Source organism: Equus przewalskii, chromosome 21 (genome assembly GCF_037783145.1).
Source record: "Equus przewalskii isolate Varuska chromosome 21, EquPr2, whole genome shotgun sequence".
In the NCBI taxonomy this organism is placed as follows: Eukaryota; Metazoa; Chordata; class Mammalia; order Perissodactyla; family Equidae; genus Equus; species Equus przewalskii.
The window spans coordinates 16,634,202-16,661,090 of NC_091851.1; the positions used below are offsets into that span (position 1 = coordinate 16,634,202).

Sequence of the window (26,889 nt, forward strand, 5' to 3'; positions counted from 1 at the left end):
GAGAGGCTGCTATGAAGGAAGATTTGGACTTTTCCTACGTAAGGTCAAAGGGCAGAATGACCCCCAAAGGGTAGAAGGACTGGTGTGCTGATAAATGTTTAACAATCGGCTCCCAGTGCAGAGGGCAGGGAGAGAAGGCCTGATTTGCAGCTTTTGGAAATTTCTGTGGTGCAAACACACCCACCATAGCTGATTTCATTTCTGGAGGTAACCAGAAGCTCAATGAGCTGTCGTGGACCTCATAGAGGGAATTCCTGAACTTGATAGGCCCTGAGTTAACCTCTTAGGTCATGTCTAACTCTCACATTGATAGATTTGTGTCAAGGTTATGGGATTCTACATGGGAGGGCAGGAAGAAAGAGTTCAGGATTTGGAGCTACACAAACCCAGGATTCTTATCCCAACTTCAAAGAGCTGGGTTGACCTTGAATAAGATATTAAACTACTCTGAGCCTTTGTTTTCTCATCTGTGTAGAATGGAGATAATAATACCTCTTCCTCTCAGTACATGATTAAATGACAGAGCCTTGGAAAAGCCATCAAATGCATTTTTCATGTCTCTCCCTCTTAACATTCATTCCTCGCCGATTGGGGTAAAGAGCAAACATCTACTATATGGCAATTACTTTATAAACAATCTTGTTACAGGATTAACATCCAAGATTCCTACTTCATGGTTTGACCTTTGGTATTGAAAAATGTATATAATACATTGAGCTGAATTATAATGTAGGTCTGCTAAAATTGGCTGAAAATTAAAAAAAGAGAGAGAAAAAAAGGAAGTCTCCCAGAACCTTGACCACTAAATCTAACTAAGGGCTGCGGAACCTTTTCGAGATACTCCTATCAGAAGTCCAGCCAGCTGGAATGTGTTTGTAACCCTGCCGCCAGTGTACCATTATCAGAGGAAATAAACGAATAACCTGCCAAATTGGTTGTGGACACATCAACCCACATGGGCACAGCACAGTAATGTTCAAGAAGAAGAAAAATAGAGGCAACCATTCCAAGCCCTGAGTCACTTTAAGGGGCAAAGTCAGTACGTGACCTCAGAGCATGCCTGTCCATTGAAAATGGCTGCAGAAAACCTCCAGGTAAGAGCAAGAAAGCCCTAAGACAAATCCCTTCCCTTATTCACTCTTCTCAGAGCCCTTCTGGAAGCAGAAATTTCTGAACTTTAATCACAACTTAAGAGCCAACAGGGATGCCCCTTGCATCATCTGCACTCATGGTACCTCCCTTGGTCATAGTGGGCTAAACAGATAGAGAGACGGAGATTACACAGAAGGCTGTGGATTAGCTTTGCCTCAAAGAAGAGTTTGCTGTCAAGGGAGCTAGTTAGGCTTCAAAAAAGACATTATTCTTAATCTTATTTCAAAAAAGTTATTTTTTTTGAAAAAGTTATTAAATGTACTTCAAAAGTCACCACCTAATTTAGGATACTGCTTGATTTCAGAGAGGCTGATGAGGAACGACTGGCCAATCCTAGACCAAATTAAAGGTCTACAAAGCTGTTTGAGCTTTATCTTCTTACAAGACGAAGAGATTGAGACTGCTCCAAAGAAGAAGGGCATGGAGAAAGGAATGGGCTTTTTCAGCACCTACAATGTGCCAGGCACTTTGCTATGTTTTCTTGTTGAGTCTTCACTACAAGTCTATTCTTCTTTTCCTGTATATGTGGAAATTGAGGCTCAGAATCATAAAGTAACTTCTTAAGATTACAAACAACCATATTGGTAGGTACGAGATTCAAATCCAGCTCTAATTTCATTTCATTTCAATCCAGCTCTTTTTTTTTTTTTTTTTTTTTTTACCACATTACTCAATTTCCTGCCCTATTTAACTTCTTGAGTCTTGAGTGGTATTAATCAGTATCAGGCAACTAGGCTAAAGCTCTTGGACATCAGAACGATTGGGTAAAAAGTTCAAAGTCCAGTCCAATCAGGGCATAGCCCATGTCCATCTGAACTCAGCCCTGTGAGTTTGTGTGGGTACACATGGCCTGCTGAGCTGGACTCTGTTCTCAAGGGACTCTGCCTCCAGTTGACAAGACAGAATAACACAAAGAAATACTTAGAGCATAACACTACCCAGTAGCTACACAGGTGTACATGGGGTGGCTCCATGTATAAGTTCAACAAGAGCTCAACAAAAGGGAAAGTCCATGTGGGTGGGTAGAGGAGGAGATGTGGGAACATGAGTATAGAAAACACAGGCTTTGTAGAGGGAAGACTTGATGGGCAGGTTGGCTCTTGTTAGGTTAAAGGATGATTAAAAATCAAAGCACAGAAATGAAAATGAATGAGTGTGGGACATGCAAAGTAAAATCACACTGTAATAGCACTACATACCCCCCAGAAGAGCTAAAATAAACACTGAAAATATCAAGTACTGACAAGGATGTGGAGCAACAGGAACTCTCATGCATTGCTAGCGGGAGTATCAGTTGGTTACAGCCACTTTGGAAATCTGACAGTTTATACTAAGATTAATCACAAGCACACCCAAATACAGCAATTCCTCTCTTCAGAATAAGTCCAGCAAAGATGTGGACATATATTCACCAAAAGATATGCACTAGAATGTTCATAGTAGCACTCTTCATAATAGCCCCACTGGAAATTGCCCTAATACCTATCAGCAGTAGAATGGATATATAATTTTTAGTGCACTCACATCATGGAATATCAATGGCAAAGAGACTGGACAATCTACAACACAATATTGAGTGAAAGAAACCAGACACACAAAAATATATTCTATATGATTCTATTTATAGGAATTTTTAAAAATATTAAACTCCCTATGGCATTAGAATTGAAGAGAGTGGTTACCCTTGGGGAGACAGTGATTGAAAGCAGGTGTAAGGGGGGCTTCTAGTGTGCTATCGATGTTTCATTTCACAATCTGGATGCTTCCTACATAGGTGTGTTCAGTTTGTGAAAATTCACCAAACTCTATAATTATGATAACTGCAATCCTATGTAGATGATATGTCAATAAAAGGTTAAAAATATTAATATGTGTGTAGGTGACAATCCAGACTAGAATGGATTGTGCTCTAATTCCTATCATTGTCTAGATGCTCTTGTTAACTGGGAAGGGAGGCTAGCCTTGAAGAAAGATGTTCGTCATCTTTGTAGGCCCCACAGTCATGATGTTGCTCCTGGTGAGTTACTGAAAATCTAGCAATACAACCAGATAAGTGTGTATATGTTTCTACAAGAAGAAAAGTCACTTCCTCTTCTACTCCCCCTACCTTCTTCCTCCCACATTTCAAGTCCCCAATCAGCCTCCCACTGAGTATTCCTTAACCTCCTAAATCAATACATCTTGATCTAAACCTAATAGGAAGGAATGTTTGCTTTTGTATCTAGGTTCAAAGTACAGGCTACAGTAGTTGGCTTTAAGTTTATGTTATAGGCTTAATTTTCTTGCTCAAAACGGAATGAGGAATACATTAAGGCTGGGAAAGGGAAAAAAAACATGATTGATGAACTGGCTTATATGACTACAGTTCTTTTAACAACAAAAATATTTGGTACGTTCCCTTATTATTGAGATCAAGCAATAGGCCTGGATCTAAATGACACAAAAATGGTTTGAATTAGAGTCAAATAATTGCCATTCTGAGTGAATATAAACTTTTTTGAGGGGGGTGGGGAATGGGAATAAAAAATAACTAATAAACTCTGAAGCAAAGCTCACTTCTGAGACTTAAGCTTCAAAGCTTTTAAAAAAGAGGCTTTTTTCCCCCTTAAGAGAGAGAGAGTGAGATGCACGCAGCAGGAGGAGTGGTTTTCCCAAGCTGATTTTTTCTTACGGGGTGACCCGGCCTGGGTCGGAATGTTACCATGTGATCAGCGCAGACCATGGCAGCAACACAGGCTCAGCACAGAAGTCAGGACTTTCTGCAGCATCATTAAAATAATTGGGAGAGAAAAAAAATGTTAAGCTCCACAAGCTTGAATCACAAGCCTCTTGGAAAGGTTAATAAGCTTGCTGCTCTGCACCCTCCTCCCCTCTCTTCAATGCCTTGCCTCCCCCACCCTTCCCACTTGCAGTGACAGACTGGTTATCAGTTGGGAAAGGAAGATTCAGAATAAAGCCTTTGTTTTCAATAGCTGAATGGCTCCCATTCCACCACTGATGTTGCAGCATTCTTGTTTATGACTACACCATGGAGAGGAGATCCAAAAGGAAATCTGTTTTTGTTCTCACGACTGGCAGACTCCTGGGGTCCAAAAGGAAGTCAGGGCTGCAGTACGAAGGTGTATTTGACAAGAGGAAAGGAGAGGAACTGGGTGAGTGGGGTGGAGGCAATACACAGACTGAGGTTGGACACTATTAATGAGAGGCAAGCAGCATAGATCCAGCAACGGGGGACAAGAACCTCCTTTAACTAGAAAAGCAGAAGCAATTGTAGTACAACTCACAGAGAAAGTGTTGAAAGTAAACTCAACTGCTGTGGGTGGTATGCCAGCTGGAGGAGGGCAGCAACTGGATAACTGGATTTGTGTCAGGAAAAAGAGAGACAGAACAGAGAAAGAGAGAGAGAGACAGGGAAAGGGAGAATAGCAAGGGATTGCTCTTTCTTCTTCCTCACTCCTATCTGGTCCTGGAATACTCTGCAGTCAAAGGTAGATAGCCTTTGGCAGCATACTCTGGCCTAGGCTACCATTATCCCCTCTCTTCCACCAAAGCCCTAAGCTTGAGACTGGGGTCAAGGTATGGTTAGTAACAAGGGAACAGTTCCCCATTCCTCTTCATCATCAATGAGCTTAAGTAAGTATAGTTGGTGCCAATGCCAGTTACTAACAGAGGCCAAGAAGGAAGTGTGCCTTCCCCAGAGAGACAATGGGTTTTCCAATTTTGTTGAAACTGGTTGATTTTGGTGAGCAGAGCCCCTAAAGGAAAGAAAGAGAAACTTAGTCCTTAAGAAAGCTATTTCAGAAACCATGTTCAGGGGAGCAACAGGTCCACAAAGGAAATTCTTACTTTCCTATGCTAAATGAAAGCTCTCCTTAATGAGTGAGAATCGAAATGTTGACAACTGTTTGGAGTTGGAGCTCATCTTTCACAAAGGCCATGCTCCCTGACAGTTACAGTTGACTTCTTCCTGAACTCAGCCTTCTCAGCTAAGCATAGTATCAAGGAAGCCATCACTGGGAGGCACATTTGGACCTCTCCAACCGAAGTGTTTGCTCAGTTGATTAGCCTCTTATGCTTTGCTCCATTCCACATCCTAATCTCAATGACCACATGCCATCATCCTCTTTTGGGGGCAATTATTCTCTTCCAATCCTGCAGAATGACAGTGTTTGTTAACTGATATAAAAACAACCCCAAAATATTAATCCTTGAATGTTTATTTCTCATTCACAGGAAGCCTTCCAGGTGATCAGTCAGTGACCCAGGCTCTTTCCACCTTGTGGCTCTGCCCTTATTTGGGGTCTTGGAGTCCTCCTCGTTTAAGTACTGAATGGGAAGATAGCCCATTTAGTAGAAAAGGCACCAGTGTGTTACCCCCTTTGGAAGTGATACACATAATCTCTACTGTATTCCATTGGGGAAACTTAGTCACATGGCCCAACCTAGACACAAGAGGGACTGGGAAATGTGGCCCCTCTCTAGGAAGGGACCTTCCAGTCTAACAGCAGCTTTGCTCTAAAACCATGACTCTTTGGTAGACAACTAGCCATGCTTCCTAGAGGAAGTTATGTTATGTATGACTTCCCATCAGCCATGGCTGATTGAACCAGAGGTATGCACTTGCCCTGATCACAGACTAGTCACAGGCACCAGTTGTGGCCCATTGCAAAAATATATGCCCCAACTGGCAGAATGACTTCTAGCTGAGTCAATAGATGACGTATTTGAGGAATTTGAACTGCCAAATATGGAAAGCAGAGAGTCAAGTGGAGAAACAGACAAGCAAAAAGCAATGGACTCCCAATCATGGCAGAGTACAGGGAGAGATATCTACAAAGTCCTACTGATAAACACTTTTCCAGTTCTAGCATTCACAAGACTGCCTGTTGTTGAAGTCACATAGTCAAACATTTTTTTGACTATTGATTTCTTTTTTACCTTATTATTACTACTTCCCTAGTCAATGTTTTAAACAGAAAATAATAGTATTTTTGGTAAATTGGTTCACTGTTCTCAATTCCCATGTCCTTCCTGTTTCAGAACTATATGTTTACACTCTTTGCCATGTAACTTTCTATTTCACCTCCCTAGAGTTGAGCTCGATTTCCGTGTCCATTGATGGTGGAGTGACCATGTGACTAACTTTAATCAATGAAACAGTGGATGACTGTGCGCCAGGTCTCAGAAAAGGCTGTTTCACTCACCCCCTTCCACTCCTGTGATCTCAATGAGAAAAGCACTACCCATGTAGCAACAGCCCCATCAGCCTGAGCCCTAAAATATGACACGTGGAGTAGATTTGAACCAAATCCAAAGCTTGAGCCAAGCCTAGTCAACCCGCAGCCCAAAGGAAAACAGTCCCAGCTGACCCACAGACCCATGAGTAAGAAACAAATGCTGTTGTAAGCCCCTGAGATTTGGAGTGGTTTGTTATGCAGCTTTATTGTGGCAAGAGATGATTAATACAGTGCTGAAAAGCAAATGTTTTTGCTACTTAACTCAACTGTATACATCTGCACTTTGTGAGCAACTACTATGAACGTTTCATATACCATATTATTATTTTTGATCCCACGTAAATAAATAATCCTTGCTTTAGCCCAAAGAGCAACCTCTATCCTCTATGGCTAGCAAAATTGAGGTTCTTATCACAGATGAGGAAAAAAGTCACTGCTTACCACTAACAAAACGGATTCATTTTTTTTCAGACCAACAACCACATTTATTAAAGTTTAAAGATTTAAGACTTGTCCAAGGACTTTTCATACAGCTCATGCACTCATCAATTATGTATTGCAAAAGAGGGGTCACCATTTCTCTTTTGTCTCACTAACTAGACTTGATTTCTCAGTCCTGGCCAAGACCAAAGATCTCTTTGCTCAATTCTCTATCTGGTTTCTAGGTAAACAAGAGAAACAATTCAACAGTTGTAAAAGAATGACACCATCATTTCCTCAGATGCCTCTCATTCTCTGAGCGTCAGTCACAACTTCTGTTTGTGACACACAAGGAACATGGCACTAGAAAGAATGCTGAAGGGAGTAGGAGGATGGGCGGTATGTTGATGGTATTTACGTTAAAAGGACTTGCAATTCCTGAAGCAAATTATAAATGTGTTTCCATTGTTTATGCCTTAAACTAGAAGACAGTGTTCGAGTCCTTTATTTCTGTGTCACGGTAAAAATATGATTACACAGATGAGGAATCTTTGGGTTAGAAGTGTGCTGAGATGTATTTTGATCCAGGTACGTCCTCAAAATGAAATGCTCAGGTCTCTATTCAATTTAATCAGTTACTACAGAACTCCACCTGACATTTTAGCTGAACATTTTGCCAAGACCAGAAATGGCAAATACATAATGTCGGAGCTGACACTCCACTGCCCATCCCCTTCCCCACTCAGTACAAAAGCACCCACCATGGCAGACATTACTAATCAACTCCTAGCCCTCTTTCCTGCTAAGCCTGGAAGTGGCATCAGGTTCCTTGTTAGTACTAAACTGCCAGCAGTCACTACTAATCGCTGGAGTCGGTACCTGAGATGATAACTAGTTACCTTGCTTGACCTAGATATTTTGTGCATTTCTAATATCATCGTATGTGCTATCTACATTCTACCTTCTGTCAATCTCCAGTTTGTAAACCAATTTTAATATAAAAGTAATGCAGCCATAAAAGGACAAATTAGAAAACAGATAATACTCTGAATACACATTCCTTTTTTTTTTTTTGACCTGAGACTGTCTAAAGATGGCAATACCACAGGATAAACAAAGGGTCAGGGAGAATCAAAATTAGTGATTAAAGAGAACCAAGGAAATTAACAGGACACAGATCTCCTTGGTCTGTTAGAAAAATTCCTTAAGAAACAGGTCCATTCACTGCAGCTTCACAGAAAGTAGTGGAAAGGCCGTAACTGTGGCAGAAATGGTCTCCCTGATTTAGCTACACATTGGGGGAATCTGGCCCAAAAACAAGTGGCTCTGCTCTTTGGGCAGAAAAACAAATTTTGTGTTGTGACTGTGTGAAATTACTCATAGTAGACACAGTATAGTTTCAGACCAACTGGGGAAAATGTGTTAAAGAGAAAATACATATTAGCATAAGTGACTCATAGGTGTTTTCAGACTGAGCGAAATACACAAATCTGGATTTATCAGTTCAGGGCTCCCTATGATTTCCTTCGCCTCTTCCCCCCTGCCAGGCACCCCCTCCAATGTTCCCTTTTCTCCTATTCTGAATGCATCAGTGTCCTGGAAATTCTGGCAACCCTCCTAGGCCAGCTGCTGCCTCTGACCTGACATTCCCAGCCTTCTGCAAGGTCACAGGACATGCTGTATTCTGGGATTCTTCTAATGGAAGATGGGAAGGGCTTGAAACTACGTGTCCCCACGACCCTATGAGTCCCTGGCTGGCAGGCCCAGTTTACAAATGCAGGCTTTAACTTCCAGCCCTACAACGGAGGCTCCTGGATTTGAATTAAACATAATTCCTAATTGATAAATTTAGTACTCCATTCAGCTCAACCGACAAAATAGCTCACGGAATAAATATTAACATTCTTACTTTCTAAAGGAGAAAAATATAGACAGGAATCTTGGATAGGAGTGTTTGAGTTTAGATAAAATGAATTTAATGCATTATTCTCATATTCCACAAACAGGAATTGTTGCCTCAAATGAAGAATGTGCACATATGTCTCACACCTTCTTAAAGCTCCTCTTCAGCTTTCCTACAGCCCTGACTACTTGGTTTTAAGAGGACTAATGTTAGAGTGATGTTGGCAGTCCTCTGCCAATTATATCTATTGGCCTTCTAAGGAAAGGCCTCATCCTTTACTCACCCACAAATTCACTGGGCACCCCCAGAAGTGTGGTTGTGGGCACATAGCCAGTGTCCAGTCATTCTTTTCTGGCTACATCAATAATTGGAGCCTGATCACAATTCTGTTTGGCACAGGGCACATCAACAGTGAGAGATGTCATGCCTGCTGGTGAGAGACCAGCAGGGAACTCATACTCCCCACCCCATTTCCTTCCTTTTCTCCTTTTGGAGAGAAAAGTGGCGAAAGAGTTGGAGAGTATCCACAGGTCAATAAGAAGAAAACAAGCAAAGAAGACAAAAATAAATAAATAAGTGAATAGGGGAAAATGGGGGAGATTGGAGTTGTCAGAAAGGAGGAACTCTCAAGTCTGGCACAGACTCAAACCTGGAAACCCAGTGAGGTTTGCCCATCACTAATGATCACATAATAATATGTTCCCAGGGGAGGGGCTGGGAGAGGCTATTAAAATACCACAACTCTGGTGCTCTATGGGAGAGGAGCTTTCTGAAACGTGGTCCCTGTCAGGCTTCCCTTGGGAGTCAAAGGGAAAAAAACAACTGTAGTTTGGCTCCTGCAAGGTGAAGGGTTGGGAAAACTAGCTGAGAAGGCTTCTCTCCCCAGCCCAGGGTTGGACATGCCTGTATTCTCCTTGTATAATTTAGATGTGGTGATGGGCCAGCTTGTTAAGTGTGCTGGCTGGCTCACTGGGTGACTGGCAGGCAGCCGTAAGTGAGCGGAAACTAAACCATTTGTGGGGTATGAGGTGGCCAAAGTAGCCAGAATCAGGCTTTTGTGATGTCTTCAATCAAAACAGTTATTTCAAAAGATGTTGGCGACTCTGCGTTTCCTTCTAGGGAGATACGACTCTCCAGTGAAGTACACGTGGGTCTTCGGGCATCTTGACTGGTCACTGCGGCCGAAGGAAAGCCCTAATTTGACCATATCCTATGGGTTACATGTGGTAGGGCTCAGTAAAACTTTCCTTTTTAATCAACTTTATTGAAGTATAATTTAATACAATTAAATTACCCATTTTAAGTGTACAGTTCAAAGAGTTTTGACAAATGTATACACCCATGTAACCACAAGTGAAATCAAGACAGAACATTTCCATCACCCTAAAACATTCCTGCGTGAGTTTTTTCAGTCAACACTGTCCTCCAACCCCAAGAAACCGATGATCTCTTCTGTCACTATAAATTAGTTTTGCCTCCTCCAGAATTTCATACCAATAGAATCATATAGTATGTATCCTTTTGCATTTGGCTTCTTTTGCTTAGGACAATGTTTTTGAGTTTCATTGATATTATAGGTATCTAGACACCTTTTATTTTGATTGCTTGGTAGTATTTCAGGGTATGAATATACCTGTTGCTGGACATTTGGGGTTTTTTTAATGGAAGTAAGATACAGTCTTACAAGAGGTCAAGAGAGTAGAGAAAACAGAAAAAGAGGTTAAGACAGTTATAGAAATATGGGTAAAAGAATTAAACTGACACTTCACAAAGACAATATCCAAATATCCAACATTTTCAAATTAAAACTAAAATGAGTTACCATCATACCTTCACCAGAATGGCTGAAATGAAAAACACTGACATACCTAGTGTTGGCAAGGATGTAGGGCAAACAAAACTCTCACACTGTGCTTCGAGTACTGTAAACTGATATCGCCATTTCTGAAAACGGTTTGGCATTATCTACTAAAACATAACACACGTAAACCTGAGATCTGGCAATTCCACTCCTAGATTTAGGTACAATACTATAGAAATACACATATATGTGCACCAAGGGACATATGCTAGAATGTTCATAGCAGCACTATTCAAAATAACCCCAAACTGAAAATTATTTCAGTATCCATCAACACTAGAATGTACAAATTTATATCATAGACTACTATGTGGGGAGGAGAGTGAACATAATCCATACAAAAACACATACATCACATAAAAGTACACATATTTCATAAACATGTTGAGCAAAAGAAGCTAGATACAAAAGAGTACATACTGTATGATCTGTTTGCATACAGTTCCAAAACTCATCTATAGTGTTAGAAGTTAAGATAATGGTTACCCTCAGTAAGGACAGTGACAGGAAGGGAGTACAGCAGGAACTCCCATGAGGCTGGTAATGGTCTGTTTATTGATCTGGCTGCACAGGTGTGATCAGTTTATGAAAATTCATCAATTTCTGCACTTAATAATTTGTGCACTCTTTCTGTATGTTATTCAATAAAGGGTATCAAAATGTAGGAAAGCTTTCATATTCTTAATATTCCACCCTCATTTACACACACACACATACACACACAAATATGCACACACACACACATCACAGGAACTGAGAAATCGTTGGCCAGGCATGCTGCCAACTGTGGTTCATAAAATGGGGTCATGGGGCAGGAGCAGGAGCCTAGCAGTCCAAGTCACTGTCAAGGAGGCCAAAAAGTTGTCACACTAGATTGAGGTGTGCTAGGTAAGCCATCGAGACCTACTTGTAAGTGGAGATCCTGTGATAACTAAATAATCATGTATCATAAAAACTGGTGTGATCTTTGGAAATGTCCATGAGGGTTCTGGTCCTCATTTCAGCAGGACAAAAAAGGAGACAAGGCAAATTGAACTCATCAGCTCATGATCTCCACTAATCCCTCACACCAGTTAGTCTTTGGTCCCGGTTTTTCAGAAAGTTAATTAAGCGGGGTCAAGAAAACTAATGGAAAGTTTGCAGTCATGGTTGTAAGCCAAATGGAGCAATCTGAATGGTCATATAAAGTACTCATTCCTTAAAATATCTCCTCCAATATTGTCTGAAACAGTACTATTGTAGATAAACTCATTTTGGTTAAGGCTTTTCATCTGTGAAAAAAATGGCTCATTTTTGAAAAGAATTACCGGTCATAACTAGCCAACATTCCCACTCCTTATTCCAATGGTGCCAAATTTAACCTAGTCTCCAGGCCAGACGGCAGGAGACTAGGTAAAATTTGCAACTATGGTTGTTGCTAGAGGCACTCAACTCTCCTAGACCTGCAGGCCTGGGTGGATGTAAAACAGGCAAACACACAACATTTTTCTGTCCCTTTTTTTCCTCAATATATGCAAGACACTTTGGAATCCTTCAAAGGAACTGTAAAATTAAAGAAATTACAAAAAAAAAATTTTAATGATAAGTATACAAAATACTCATGTCTGATTCTTAAATACCTAAGGGATGCCTGGTTTCCCTCTTTGTTTTGCTTCTACTCCAGTAAACAGCTTTAGATCGGTGAAATGAATCCTTGAGTTTGCATCAAAAGACGTGGATCTGAAGCCTCGGTCTTAGGTTAGTGTTGTGTGAGCTTAGACAGGACCCTCAGTCCTCACCAGCCTCAGTTCTCTCATCTGCTAATGATGGGTGACGGGAGACTTAAACGAGCTAAGCTGTGTGCAGGTGTCCTCTGAATTGTAAAATGTACTGCATCAGGGCTCTCATAGTGTGGCCTCTGGAACAGCAATGTCACTATTATCTGGCGTTTTTTAGAAATGCAATTTCTCAGCCCTACTGAATTGGAAACTCAGGCGAGGGGGCCCAAGAATCTGTGTTTTAACAAGCCCTCTAGGTGATTCCGATGCTCCATCAAGTTTGAGAGCCACTGTACTCCTCAGCCACATGCCTGCTTTTAACTAGAAAATTTCTCTTGTCTCCTGAGGTCTTGTCACAGACCCTAACTAGACTACTTTGTCTTCCCAGAAAGTAGGGGAAGGAAGCTTTTGCCTTTCTCCCCTGGTTCTTCCCTAATTCCTCCATTGAGGGTGGCAAGTGACTTACTTCATGGTGAGATGGGGCAGAGTCTGTTCTCCACATGGACTGGGCTCTTGGCTCTGTCTCTGGCAGTTCCCTGCTCACAGCAGCTCAATGAATTTATTTTGCTTCCCTAGAGCAAGCACGCCAGGTGCAGGTCAGCTGCGGCCGGCCTTTTCCGACAGGCCTAGAAATTTGGGGGCTTATCCCTGGGATGTGAGCCAGGCAGGCAGTAACCACCAGTGCATCTGCCCAGCTGGTGTCTGCTCCATGAACCCAGGCTTCCTGCAGGTGAGTTCTCAATGAGGAAGTGAAGGAGCAAGGGGGCAGCTCACCTTTGCCTTCGGGCCCAAGCCATGCCTTCCTCAAATACAAAATACCAGAAATCCTCCATTTGGAGGTCAAAACTCTGATACTGGATTGAATTCTTGTCTCTTGGATCTGTTCTCAATTGACTCAAACGAAGAGAGAAAGAGAGGCAGGATTAATTGGCACCTCAAACCCCAAAGTTCATCTACTACAACAGACCAGCCCTGGGGACTAACTTTGAGGTTGGCTCTAACGGTGAGCACCATCTTTTCTGATAACCTCTGCAGGGTTCTGTCCCACTTTATCAGTCCAGTCTTACATGTTCTCACTTTGTTCCATATTCTCGTCTGTTGGACCAAAAAGCTACTTTTTGCTTCTCTTGTATTGTGGAAAAGATGAACACATGTCAAGTCCACTGAATGCTCCCCAGTCTACTCAAGCCCCTTTCCAACTCCACTTCTCAACTCTTCCCACGTTGCAAAAAATCTCATCTCTGGTCTTGGTCCCTACTCTAGTAGAAGTTTCTGCCATCAAAACCTGTTATCTATAGCTGTAAAATAAATCACCCCAGAGCTTAATGGCTTAAAACAACAACAATAATATTCTTTGCTTACACATTTGTAATTTGAGCAGGACTTGATGGGGCAGGCCATTTCTTCTCCATGTGTCTTTAGTTGAGTGGCTTGACTAGGCCTGGAAGATGTACTCATAAGATGGTTCACTCACATGGTTGGCAAATTGGTGCTGGCTGTCAGCAGGGAGCTCAGCTGGGGATATGAGCCAGGAAACTTTCTTCCTTTCCACAGAGCCTTTCCATGAGCTACTTGGATTTCATCACAGCATGTGGCTAGGTTCCAAGAGTGAGCATCCTAAGAGAACATGCATTTTTCAGTTCACAGCATTTTTCAGACCTGTCTTTGGAAATCACGTAGCATCATTTCTACCATATTCTATTGGTCAAGAGTTGCAGCAAAATTTGTCCAGATACAAGGGGGAGGGTACACAGACTCTTGATGGAGGGTGGCAAGGTTCTAGAAAAGCATGGGGGATGGGAGACATTGTTGGGGTCATCTTTAGAAAATTAAATCTGCCACTGAATTCTCTCACAGCATCTTTAATATAATTTCAGTAAAATGCAAATATTCCTGGAAATGTAATATGAAAAACTATTACTGGTCATTAATGTGCTACTGAAGATGTATTTATTAGGCATTCAGCTAAAAGGAAAAAAGATATACACTGATTAAAGGTAATGACAATAGCTTTCAGTTTTGAGTACTTACCAGATGTCAAGGACTGTGCTACACAATTTACATGTGCTACCTTACTATACGCTTGTAACAAACCTATGAGGTAGTTATTACTATTCTCAACTGACAACTGAGAATTCTAAACTTAGAGAGGTTTGGGAAACTGGTCTGAGGCCACACAGTTTGGAAGAGGTAGAGCTGGGATTCCAGCTCAACTAGTCTGTTTTCAACTCCTCAATCTGATTTTGAGCCCTCTCTCTACCTGCCAAGCAGAACTTAAAAAAAAAAAAAAGCTTCCATTTTGAAGTAATTTCACGGTTACAGAAAAGTTGCAAAAATAGTACAAAGAGTTCCTGTATATCCTTCACCCAGCCGCCCCTAATGTTAACTCTTTATATGACCATGATACAATGATTAAAACAGGGGAGTTGACGTTGGCACAACAGTAACTCAACCATAGATGTTTTCGAATTTCACCAATTTTCCCAGTAATGTCCCCTTTATGTCCCAGGATCGAATCTAAGATCCCACATTGCATTTAGTTGTTATGTCTCCTTGGTTTCCCCCAATCTGTGACAGTTCTTCAGTCCTCCGTTGCCTTTCATGATATTTTCACTTTTGAAAAGTACTGCCCAGTTATTTTGCAGAATGTCTCTCCATTTGAGTTTGTCTGATTTTTTTCTTGTGATTAGATTGAAGTTATGAATTTTTGTCAGAAATACCGAAAAAGTGATGTTGTATCCTCCTTAGTACACCATGTCAGAGGGTACATCGTGATAATGTCTTATTACTAATGTGAACTTTGAGCACTTACCAAAGAGCATTTTTAAAGAAAGAGGTGAGAGAAAATGAAACATATGAATTTGACATGGCAGTAGGCAATTCTATGCAGAAATGCTGTTATGAATAGGGGGATGAATAATTATAATGAGCCTTCACGTGCCAAGCATGAAATGTATCACTTTATTAAAATTTACTAATTGAATATCCAGAAGAACTGCCTAAGATGTGGACGACTTCTTTGGGCACTGGTCTCCGTGGCCTTGTAGGGAATCTGGTGACAGAGGAAACTTGTGAGTGTCAACACCCATTCTTGCGGGTGTCAGGGAAGTCAAAGTGGAAAGAGGGTACGTCTAGAGAGAATCTGGATGTTATAAAATCAGATCATTGTTTCAGGCCACTAGCTGAACCCTAGCTACTGAAATTTCAGTCCTTTGTGCACATAGCTTCCCCTCCATTGTTCCACTGAGAAACAGCCTGGCAGGAAAGGAAGGAGGCCAGGGTTTGTGGCCTGGAGACCTGGCTCTGCACACTAGCATCCTCACTTACTACCATGAAAAGGATCTCTCCAGCCCCATCTCCATTTGTAAAATGCTGATGCCTGCCTTTCAGCAGGAAGGCTGTGAGCACAGTGCTGCAAGGACAATGCTGAGCACTTTCTATTCTGCTAATACTCAATACATGGAAGCTGGTTTTCATAGAGCAGCAATGTGGTATTAAAAAAAAACCCAGAATTTTAGAGTTGGACACTCCTATCTCTCAGACTCAGCTCCACTTCTTTCTAACTAGATGACTTAGTAAGTTATGAAACTCATAACATCAATTTCTGGAAAATGTTGAGAATCCCTAGTTTGTAGGCTATGGTAATAATAGTGTTAAAAATGTTCCTGGTATATAACAGGTGTCCAAAGCCAGTAATCTATATTTTTATTATTGTTGATTACATCTTTAGCTAGTTAGTTCTAATCTTGGCCTCTTTCCACGCAAAATCCTCCCTTTAGGGTGCCCTCGTGACCAGGAACCCAACTATGTGGGTTCTTGGCTCTTGAATTGGATTCCTAAGAGGAACTGAAGGATTCAAGGGAAATCCACGGATCTCCCTGCTATCAGGATACAGCAACAATGAGATTTTCTTTGAAATGGCAGAACCCTTAGCACCAGGGCAAGGAAGGGAACTTTCTTATGACTCAGCAGTGATTTGCCTCCAAATTCTCAAAATGTTTGCAAACTTTTATACTCTCTATGGATACACAGGTCTTGGTACATTTCTAGAGGAAGTATCGATGCCGAATGTAGGCAGTTTGGAAATGGCTACTTGCCGAGATGATTAAGGTTTTATGACAACAGTTCAACTGGAATGGATTTTCTTCCTAGTCATATAATTGCTGGTGGCATTTCGAACTGGAAGGGAAGTCTTGGATTAAAATGAAACAAAGCTGTTGAGGAGAACATCTTCAGCCAGACTGGAATTTGGGTTGAGGATTACTCGTGTGAGAGTGAGGGGGGTACAAGTTGTACAAATTGATGTCTCTTCTACACAAATGGATATGAAAACGAACCATGGTGTTCATATTTTTTTTGATTGTAGGGTAAGCGTAAGTCACCAAGAAGGTCAAGACTTGGGTTCCAGACCCCTTTCTGCCATTTACTTGTTATATGACACTGGAAAGGTTGCACTACCTCTCTTTGACTTGCTTTTCTCATCGAGAAATTTGTGAGGCCAGTCCGGTGGCGTAGTGGTTAAGTTCACGCACTCTGTTTCAGTGGCCCGGGGTTTGCAGGTTCAGATCCCAGGCACAGACCTAGCACTGCCTGTCAAGCCATGCTGTGGCAGTGTCCCACATAAAATAGGGGAAGATTGGCTTAGATGTTAGCTCAGCAGCAGTCTTCTTCAAGCAAAAAGAGAAAGATTGGCAATAGATGTTAACTCAGGGCCAATCTTCCGTACCCCCAACCCCCCAAAAAAAGTTACATAGAAATCGGTGAGAACAATACCTATGTACTTGAACACTATGAATATATCATCTGTAACCTCAAGGTGACTGTGGCCAATAGATGCACATGGTGGGTGCTTAAGAAGCACTTGATGAGTTTGGGAGAATTCAAACCTAGTCCCTGCTTGGTCTGGTTGGCCTTGGGCACATCTCTGGGCCTTCCCTGTAAGAGAAAGGTATTGAGCATTAAAGTCTGCAAGGGCTGCTCTGTCTCCAGATATCTCTGTATCTTGGTCTTCATGGCTGTGCCCACATATGTACTTCTATGAGCATTCCACCATAGCTGCCAAGTACGCATTCTGCAGTACCAATCACTTGTCTCGAAGATACATCCTTTCGGCCAGATTGAAAGCCTAATGTCCTTTGCTTTGTAACCTTCAGAAGCCAAGCGCTTCCCAGGAAAATGCAAATAATGGAACATAAGGTTTCCACTGCAGCTGCGTTTAACACAACAAGCAAAAGCATTTTATTCAATCAAATGAGAATCTGTAATTTCTCTCTCTCCTTAAAGCAGTTATAACTACTACATATCTCAAGGGAGTTTCCTTAGAATTTCCAGAAATATTTACCTCAAAGTAGAGCTCAAATCTTTAAAACAAGTAAGATTTGCAATGTATACCAGACCAGCAAGGACAATTCTTACAAGTTAGTTTCATGAAGTGCATTCTTAGAGGAATGTTCCTTCATTCAAGACAAGTTATAGGAAGGGAGATGTTACTACAGTGAATACACATTTCCTGCATCTTCATAAGTGGCAGAATTCTGCTAATCTCTCAAACTGATGGAGATTTGCAGCCAGGAGAAAAATAATCCTATTCTAACTAAAGTTACAACAAAGAAAGCGCACCTTTCAAAAACTACATTTTTGCTTTTCAAAATGTCTTTCAGTGTATTAGTCTCCTAGAGCTGCTGGAACAAGGTACCATAGACTGGGTGGATTAAAAACAACAGAAATTTATTCTCTCACAGTTCTGGAGTTAGAATTCCAAAATGAAGATGTTGGCAGGGCCATGCTCCCTCTGAAACCTGTGGGGGACAATCCTTTGTTGCTTCCTAGCTTCCGGCAGTTGCCAGCAATCCTTGGCATTCCTTGGCTTGCAGCTGCAGCACTTGAATCTCTGCCTGCACCATCTCCTGGCTTTCGGTGTGTGTGTGTCTCTTCTCTTCTTATAAGGACAAAGTGTTACTGGATTAAGGGCCAATGTTACTCCAGTATGACCGGATCTTAACCACATCTGCAAAGAATCTATTTCCAAAGGTCACATGCTGAGGTACTGGGGCTAAGGATTTCAACATAACTTTTTAGGGCACACAATTGAAACCATAACATTCACATAACTGAAAACACATATTCAATTGGGAAAATAAAGTTGGGCACATTTGCAAGGAGTTGGAGAAACAAAAAAAGTAAACAATGGATATACGCTAGCCAACATATTTCATATGATGATCATACAACTATACAATTTACTCTTTAAAGGGACAGTGAAGATCTATTGGCTTAAATTTTTATCCAGTGTATGTACTTTTCCATAGGGTATTTTTTGGGTGATCATTTAGATTCTGCTTGAAAACTTCAACAGTGTTGAAAGTTGGTTGTTTCATGAAGACTATTATTCTGTTGTTGAACTTTCTACATTGTAAAAGATTCTTTTCTTAAGTGAGCAAAAATCTGCCTCCTAGGATCATCCAGCTACTGTTAGGAATCTTGCTCTCTAGACTAATCCAGGGCCTGGAGATGTCACCCGACCCCCTCATGAGAATCTCCCTAATATTTGATGAGAGTTAGGAGTGCTGTGTTGTGTGCTCTTAGTTTCTTATCTTCTGGTCCACATGACTTAGCTGCAGTGGGACGTAGTATCCAGAACCATTCTAGGCACTCTCCTATTCGTGTCACCCTAAACCTAGATTAGCCAAGTATAACCTGACCCGAATCTGGGCAGAAATGGGCTCAGCATAGGTAATGGATCCCTTCTCTCAAACATCTCCATTTTCCTTCTCAAAGTCACAAGGTGTTCTCATTTTCAACGATATCTGCAGTACTGGACAATGTGTCCACCTCTCTTTGGAATGTCTTCTCCTTTGACTTGCATTATAACTGGTTGATTTCTCTGGTTCTCCTCTTTACCTCTCTGAGACTACCATTAAGCTACTTCTTTACTTCCTTCTTTGGTTTCTCTTTCCCCTCCAATTAGAAATTGAGTGTGTTATCTGATCTTCATACATAATCTCAACTATTCCCACTGTGCTAAAATGCATTATTTGTTTGTAATGTTTTATTCCCTCCCATGCCCTTGCCATGCTTCCCCACACTGTAGACTTCAGGCTTGGCCATGTGACTTGCTTTGGCCAATGGAATGTGAGTGGTTATTACATATATCACATCTGAGCACAGGCTTTAAATGTGCTTGTGTGGTTGGCTCCATTCCTCCTCTTATTCTGACCTTTCACCATAAGAACAGAATGTATCAGATCCACATGTAGCCTGGAACAGAGCAGCAGAATCACAGAGCTACAGCTGACTTGCAGGTGACATGTTCGGTGAGCAACAATCGGCTTTTATTTGTTATAAGCCATTGAGACTTGGGGAATGTTTGTTATGCAGCATAATCTAGTGAAGTATGACAAACCCAATCACTCTCAAATCTACCATGGCTTCTTTCCAGCACCACACAGCCCATATTTCTAACTGTATGTTTTGTTGGCATCTCAAACCTAGTTTGTTTAAAAATTAACTCATCAGGGTTTTGCTTTTTTTTCTTTTCCCTCAAAGAAGTTCCTCCTTCTGACTTCCCTATTTCTATAAATATGACCTTGATCCTTGTAGTAACTTGGACTTCAAACTTTGGAATCAGCTTCTAATCTCTCTCCTTCTCACTACTTCCACATTTAGTTAACTGCCAAGCCTGCTGAATTTTTCCCTTTATTTCAATAAATGTTTATGAAAACCTACTATAGATCTATCATGGTCTTTGTCTCTGTGGGATTTAAAGATGAATAAGACACAGCCCTTGCCCTCCAGAAGTCTTCAGTGGGTCTGGAAGCAGGATCATAAAGATGACTTCAGCACTATACAATTCATGCTGTGATAAAATTATCTTGTAGGTGGAGAGGAGAGGCACTTAGCTCAACCTGGACATTCACGGAAGGCTGCCCGGGGGAAACGATGCCTAAGCTAGCGTTTCAGGGATGAGTAAGCAGTATTGAAGAAAGGAGGATGGGCACATGGCAAGCAGACAGACTATTCTGAGGAGAATCAGGAAGGCATGATTGAGTGTGGTGGATTTGAGGAGCTACATGTAGATCAATATTATCTGAGCATAAATTGTGAGGTTAAGGGTGGTAGGAGATGAGATGGGAGAATTCAGCAGGGTCTAGGCCACGGAGAAGTTTGTACACCATGTCACGCAGCTTAGAGTTCAGCCTACAGAGTTTGGGAAGAGAGGCACGGTCAGGTCTTGCCTCCGTAGTAGGGAGGGTAGATTATTTTTTATTTTGATTAAAACAGTAAACATTCTATAGCACCTATTACATGCCAGATGCCATTCTAAGTGCTGTATAAACATTAGCTCATTTAGTTCTCCTAACGGCCTTAGTAGAAATGCACTACGATGATTTACCATTTTATATATTAAGCAAGACAGGGAGAAAGGAATGAAGAAACTTGTCCCTGGACATACGGCTAAGAAGTGTGAGAGCCCAGGCAATTTGTCCTCAAAGTTCAAATGCTGAACCACTACGCTGTTAGTTACGACCGGATGTGGAGAGACAAGTTGGAAGGTGATTGCAAAATGTTAGATGAACTAGGTAGGAATAGTTTGGACGTCACAAGGATTAGATTTAGGATGTTTTTATGTGGGTAGATAAGAAGGACTTGAGGTTGATTGGATGAAGGAGGGCTCAGAAGAGGAAGGAGTCAGTCTCAACTTGGAAGTTTCTGGTTTGGCTGGTACTGTAGGTAGTGTCTAAGTGAGATGTGGACTATAGGGGGAGGAGCAGGTTTGTAAGAAAGACAATAAATTCTGTTTGGGATATGTTGAGTAGAGCAAGCCAGATGACAGTAGGTTGAGAAATGACTTAGAGGAAAGAAGATGGAGATGGCAAGCTCCCATTATCACCACGTTAGTTCAGGTACTTTTATCTCACACCTGAAATGCATGACAATAGCCTCCTAACAGGTTCGTCTAATCACTGTTCCTCCCTACTCCAATAAATTCCACACTCCACATTAATCTTCTGAATGTGCATTTCGATTACACCTTTCTCTACCTCATCAAGGCTCCCCACTACCCTCCCAATATCTTTCACCTCCCCAGTGTGGCTTCAAAGTCTCAAAAAATCAACCTCCACCTACATTTCTAGTCTTTTTTTTCCTCCATTTCTCCATGCAAAGCCCATCATCTAGCTTTACGCTCCCAGACATTCTTTGTTTTCCTATGGTTTTGTATTTTTTGTATGTCACCTCCCTCTCCCAATGTCTAACTAATACAAACCCTGCCTTATTTCAAGACTCATATAAAACACCCTTCTTTCATAAATCTTCCCTAATTACTCCAGCCAGAAGTGGCCTTTCCTATCTCTGCCCCAGCCATCTCACCTTGAACAGGCCAATGCACAATGGCCATGTAACTGAAGGATTCATTTCCTATTACAAGACTGAAGCATTTTGTGCACATTTTATATTCTATCTATAAATATGTATAAAATTAATACATTCATCAAGATAAAGGTTAAAAGTCATGTCTTTGGGTGTACCAAACTTAAAAACAGCTTACCTTGGGGCTTCACAGACCAATAGCCATCTTTTCCCTACACAATCTTATTGAAAGGTACATCAGTTGACATTGCTTCTATCTTTATTATCTCAAACATAATATGGAAGGGATGGGGGGGAGGGGGGACTCATGCCTCTTGAGTAGAAGAGGTTCCATAAATTCCACAAAATTTTGAAAGCAGTATGTTAACAGGATGGTTTCTCAGACTATGAAGAAAAGATTTACAAGAAGCAATATGATAGCAGACGTAAGAAGGAGTGAGAAGGGTCATTAACTTCCACCCAAGTTTTCCAGCTCAAATCAGCCTCAAGTTCCTTCCTTCCTGCAAAATCACAGAACCCATTTTGGCAGTACCAGTCACTGGAAGCCAAGATGCACATTGCTTGAAATGTTGCATGTGTGATTGTTTTGCACGGTTATTTCAGCTTTCAAATGTGCATGCGTAGTCTCCCAGAGTAGATCCTAAGAGATGTGGGAACAGAGATTTACCTCCAGGCTGTGGGCTCCCTATAGGACCTAGAGAAGGAAGACTTAGAGGAGGTGCTTTATGGAGGTTTACCGTACGAATCCCAGTCATCCCTAAAATCCCAGGCATGTTTCTCAGGATCAGAATCTTCCGTGAGAAGAAAATAGTATTCCTAGTGAAATAATCATCTTTTAGTTATGTATTTTAAAGAAATTGTGATCCATGTTTTAAAAAAAGTAGTATATTATTTATTTTCATCCTGGGCCGTTCCTGGGGAAGTTGTGTGTGTGTGTGTGATTCAGCTCCAGATTTCTACACAGCCATGCATTCCTTGTCTATAGCAGTCCTAAAGAAATTCCCTTTCCCACAACTGTATTTAAATGAGGCACTGGCTAAAATCGGATATCATTATCCTAAGCTTCAGCTCACACTTAATGAAAGATCCAGTATAAATTATTTACTGAATGTCATACTTCAGGTTTTAAATTCAATATATTGTGATACATACACTACATAATTTAAGAGGTGGACAAATTACAATATGGCACCTGCCCATGCTTCTCCATTGGGTCATTTCTGCCGCCTCTGTTAAAGTCTCCCTCCCATCAATAATTTAGCAGAGACCCTCCAATTCTCTCCTTAAAAATAAGCCAGTATCCAAAAACCTGCAAGGCAAAGCGATCTGTTTAACTTGGGACAAATCTCATATGCTGAATGATTTAACAGTCCAGTTCTAAGCGTCAGTAAGTCACTGAAATGTTGTGAGCAGAGGATCAAATGTGAGAACAGAAGGCTTCCCCAACAAGCTGTACTGTGCGTCTTTTGGTCACTGCTTTGGGTGTATGAGATTTTTTTGACTGCACTTAACCCCCAGTCTGTTCCCCTCTTGTGGGCCAGAATCCATTCTGCCTGTCTTGCCTGCTACTTTGCTTTTTCTCTTTCCTCTGTTTTCTTTCCCATTAGTAATTATTTATTAGTCTCTGAGGTGCAGCCCAGGATTTTGCACGGTATTTCTCCCACTTCCTCCAGCCCATTTGGTCACTGTTGAATGTTCAGAGAGGAGGGTAGGCTTTGACATGTCCGTTATGTGGAGCTGGAGCCGTACACTGGAAAAGCTATACAATTACCGGTTCCTTGGCATCATTTCTTCTCAGCTCTTTGGCCAGGAGGGACTGACTGGCTGAGGAGGAAGTGTGGTTCGATGCTTAGAACACACAGTGGTGGAGAAGTCTGAGTTCTGGCTCTGTCTCCTGGCTCCCCCACCAACTCCAGGTCTGAAAGCAATGCACCCCTTAGGAAATTTTTTGTTGCTGCTCTCTCTCTCTGAAGTCAAGGTAAGGAAGCTGTTGGTCACCAACACTCTTTCACCTCACATAAACGAATGTAAGACAAGAACCGATTCACTGAGCCTCCAAGGAATTAAAACTGATATTTTTATGATACTGATTCGAGAGTACCATTTTATTACTCCCTGGAGAAGTTTAATTTCTCAAGTGGGCATAGACAGAGAACTAGGATCATCGGAAACAACTTATATTCACCCTTCCCTTTCCCCTCTGTAATCACCCTGACTATTTTTACAGTAGTGCTTCTAGAATTCTAATTGGCACACAAATTACCTGGCGATCTCATTAATGTGCTGATTTTGATTCAGTAGGTCTGGGCTGGGGCCTGAGATCCTGCATTTCTAACAAGTTCCCAGGCAATGCCCATGCTGCTGGTCTTAGACCACACTTAGAGCAACTAGGTGTTCGAGAATTCTCCAGCGCCCCAGCTGTTTCTTTCCCCACCACATCTAGACTGTCTTCTCTGGCCACTGCTCCTTTTCTCTCCACTCTCCATCAAAATGTAACCATCCTATGTCCCATTGTCTCAGATCCTCTTTGCTATGGTATCATGATAGTAACTTTTTCATGGCTCCAAAACATTTTCACCCTTGAATAAAAAAGCTCCTCCCTCTCTGAAGCTCAAGCCACATAACTATATCACCACCTCCCTGCCTTTGTCATTGTCATTTGTGATCTGATCTATCCCCTCATTTGGTAGAGATTGGCACTGAATCATACCATTGCCTCCAGTCTACCTCTTGTGATCAGTCTGCAATATCCAGATAGCCAGCCCCTCCAATACCTGCCCTCCCAATTTCCTTACTTATTTTTTAAAAATAAAAACGAACTTTACTTCCACTCCACTGCAGCCACCTATTCTAAGACTTGGCCAGAACCGCTACGTATCAGAGAATTTAAACCCTGATATCCCACTCCCTGACCTGCTGTCCTTCCAAATCTCTTCTGCTCTCCCTCTGGTGATCTTTGATCTTTCATGCCTCTATCCTGGATGTCTGCATTGTCTCCTGACCTCTTGTCCCTGTGTCCATAGCCTGGGTCTGCTATATGATTGTCCCAACTCTTCTATGACAAGTACACTAAAGTTTCTTGTGTTCCTATTTTTTCCATGTTGCATCTGGAGCAATACCATCATTTGCCCTTATTTTCCCCAAACCTGGGAAACTGAACATGGCTGGAGGAAACTGCCCAGTTGCGCCAACTACTGTCACTCAAAACACATTGTCTTAACCTCCACTGGGCCTTTATACAACTTGACAATTCATTCATTCACAGGTGTTCAGTTCCTTAAACCACTCTTCCAGACTCTCACCCCCTCCTCAGATCTCCAGTTCAGTCCATGTCCACGTTCCTAATCTCAGTGAATAGCCTTGCTTCTATTACATTAAAATTAGAGAAGCTCCCCTAGGGGAACTCCTTCTATCTTCTACTGTCTATAAGCTTATCTTCACCCACACCCATCTTTACTTCCTCTTTCCTCTACATTCTCACATGATGAGGTGTCTCTCCTTCTGTTAAGGCCAGAGCTAATCACCTCTACAGTGATCACTTCTCCTCTTCTCCTTGTCTCATCCCATTTTTTCCGTCACATCAATATTCCCACCACCTTCCTCATTCTCAAACTCTGCCTCCCTCCGCCCACCTCTTCCCACACCTGAAACTTATTATATGTAATTCTCTCATGTAATTCTCCAGCCTCGTCTCCCACAGTTCCCTGCCCCGCACATTCTGATTTCCACTCTTTTCACACTATGCTGTTTCACGCCTTGGTAATTTTGCAGAAGCTGTCCCTTTAACTGGAATATTCTTTCTCTGCTTTCCAGTCTAGAAAACTTCTACTCATCTTATAAGACTCAAATTGGGTGCTGCCTTCAGCACTCAACTTCATGACTCCCATAACCTGAGTCAGTTTTGCTTCCAGGTTGCCATCCACACTTTAAGGTTGCCATAGCAACCTTATTTTACTTCCTATATTTTATCATAAATTATTTATGTGGCTGTCTCCCTTATAGACTAGGAGCTCCTTGAGGGCAAGAACTCCTGCTCTATTCATTTTTGTATTCCGAATGACTGGAACAGTCCTGGAACAATGTGGTTGAGAAATAAATACTGGTTAACTGAGTGAATTAATGAATAGGAATTCCTCATAAAATGAACATATTAGCATTCATCACCTTGGTTTCAATGGCTTCATTTCACAGACCTCTTTTGGGGCATATATACATTTTATCACAGGGCTTGTTTTAAAGCTCACTCAACAATAATAACAATAAAATTTTCAACACAACACCAACTAAGCACTATGCTAGATGACTTAGACACGTTATGCCATTAATCCTTGTGGACAGCACTCTGAAGGCAGTACTATTATCATAAGTTTAGAGGTGAGGAGCTGAGAATCAGAGAGGTTCAGCAACATACCCAATGTCACATAACCAGGAGGTTGCAGAGCTGGTCTTTGAACCTCAGCCAGGCTGGCGGAAAGATTCATGCCCTGAGGCCCACATGTTACTTCCCTCTTAGGCCCTGGCTGCTCTTTCCGAGGCAAGGGGAATGAAAGTCTCCTTTGCCTGGTGACAATGGGATGGCTTACCTTAGCCATTCATTTCAGAGGCTGCTTTATATGTTGACTTTCTAGACTCTGGAACCAAGAGAAAATAGAGTTAAAAAGACTTAATTAAGGGATACCGCCTGATTGTTGTTTTTCTGTCAGTTAAATTGAGTAATATTTGCTTAAAGCACAGAATTACAATACAATTCTTACTGAAGTCTACTTGACTTGATGCTAAATATTTACCTCATGTCCTTTTATAGGACCACTACTATTTCCAAACCTTGTCCAGCTGTCCCTGGTCTTCAATGTTAAGGCATTATCGTGCCTGTTGGAATGTTAACAACATAATTCTTTAGGTGATAATACTTAAATCTGAATTTTACTTCCTACTCAACCCACATGTGAAGCCTGTATTCACTTGTCACAAGTATCTCACTTATTTAAATTGAAAAACAAAATCTGTGTACCTAATAAGTAAAAGCATACATGTATATGTGCATTTTAATAGAAATAAAACCTGAACAGAAAAGATGAAGTATAGATCATTTTGAATTGTCTGAATATTCATTAGGGGTCTAGGTTAAATTACTCTTGAATGTATATCTTCTGTATGTACTACCATAAATGTTATATTTGTCTTATTGTT

The 26,889-nt window shown here is 41.4% G+C and overlaps 1 long non-coding RNA gene across 1 annotated transcript in view; it reads right to left on the reverse strand.

Moving 5' to 3' along the window:
* The window catches only part of LOC139078169 (uncharacterized), a 39,636-nt gene extending 20,345 nt beyond the window's left edge, over positions 1–19,291 (reverse strand). The window contains exons 1-2 of the long non-coding RNA XR_011530982.1: positions 17,104–19,291; positions 13,693–13,947 (exon numbers count right to left, since the gene is read on the reverse strand). This is a non-coding gene — a long non-coding RNA (uncharacterized lncRNA). The remainder of the gene's footprint in view (positions 1–13,692; positions 13,948–17,103) is intronic.
* Between the last annotated feature and the right edge of the window lie 7,598 nt (positions 19,292–26,889).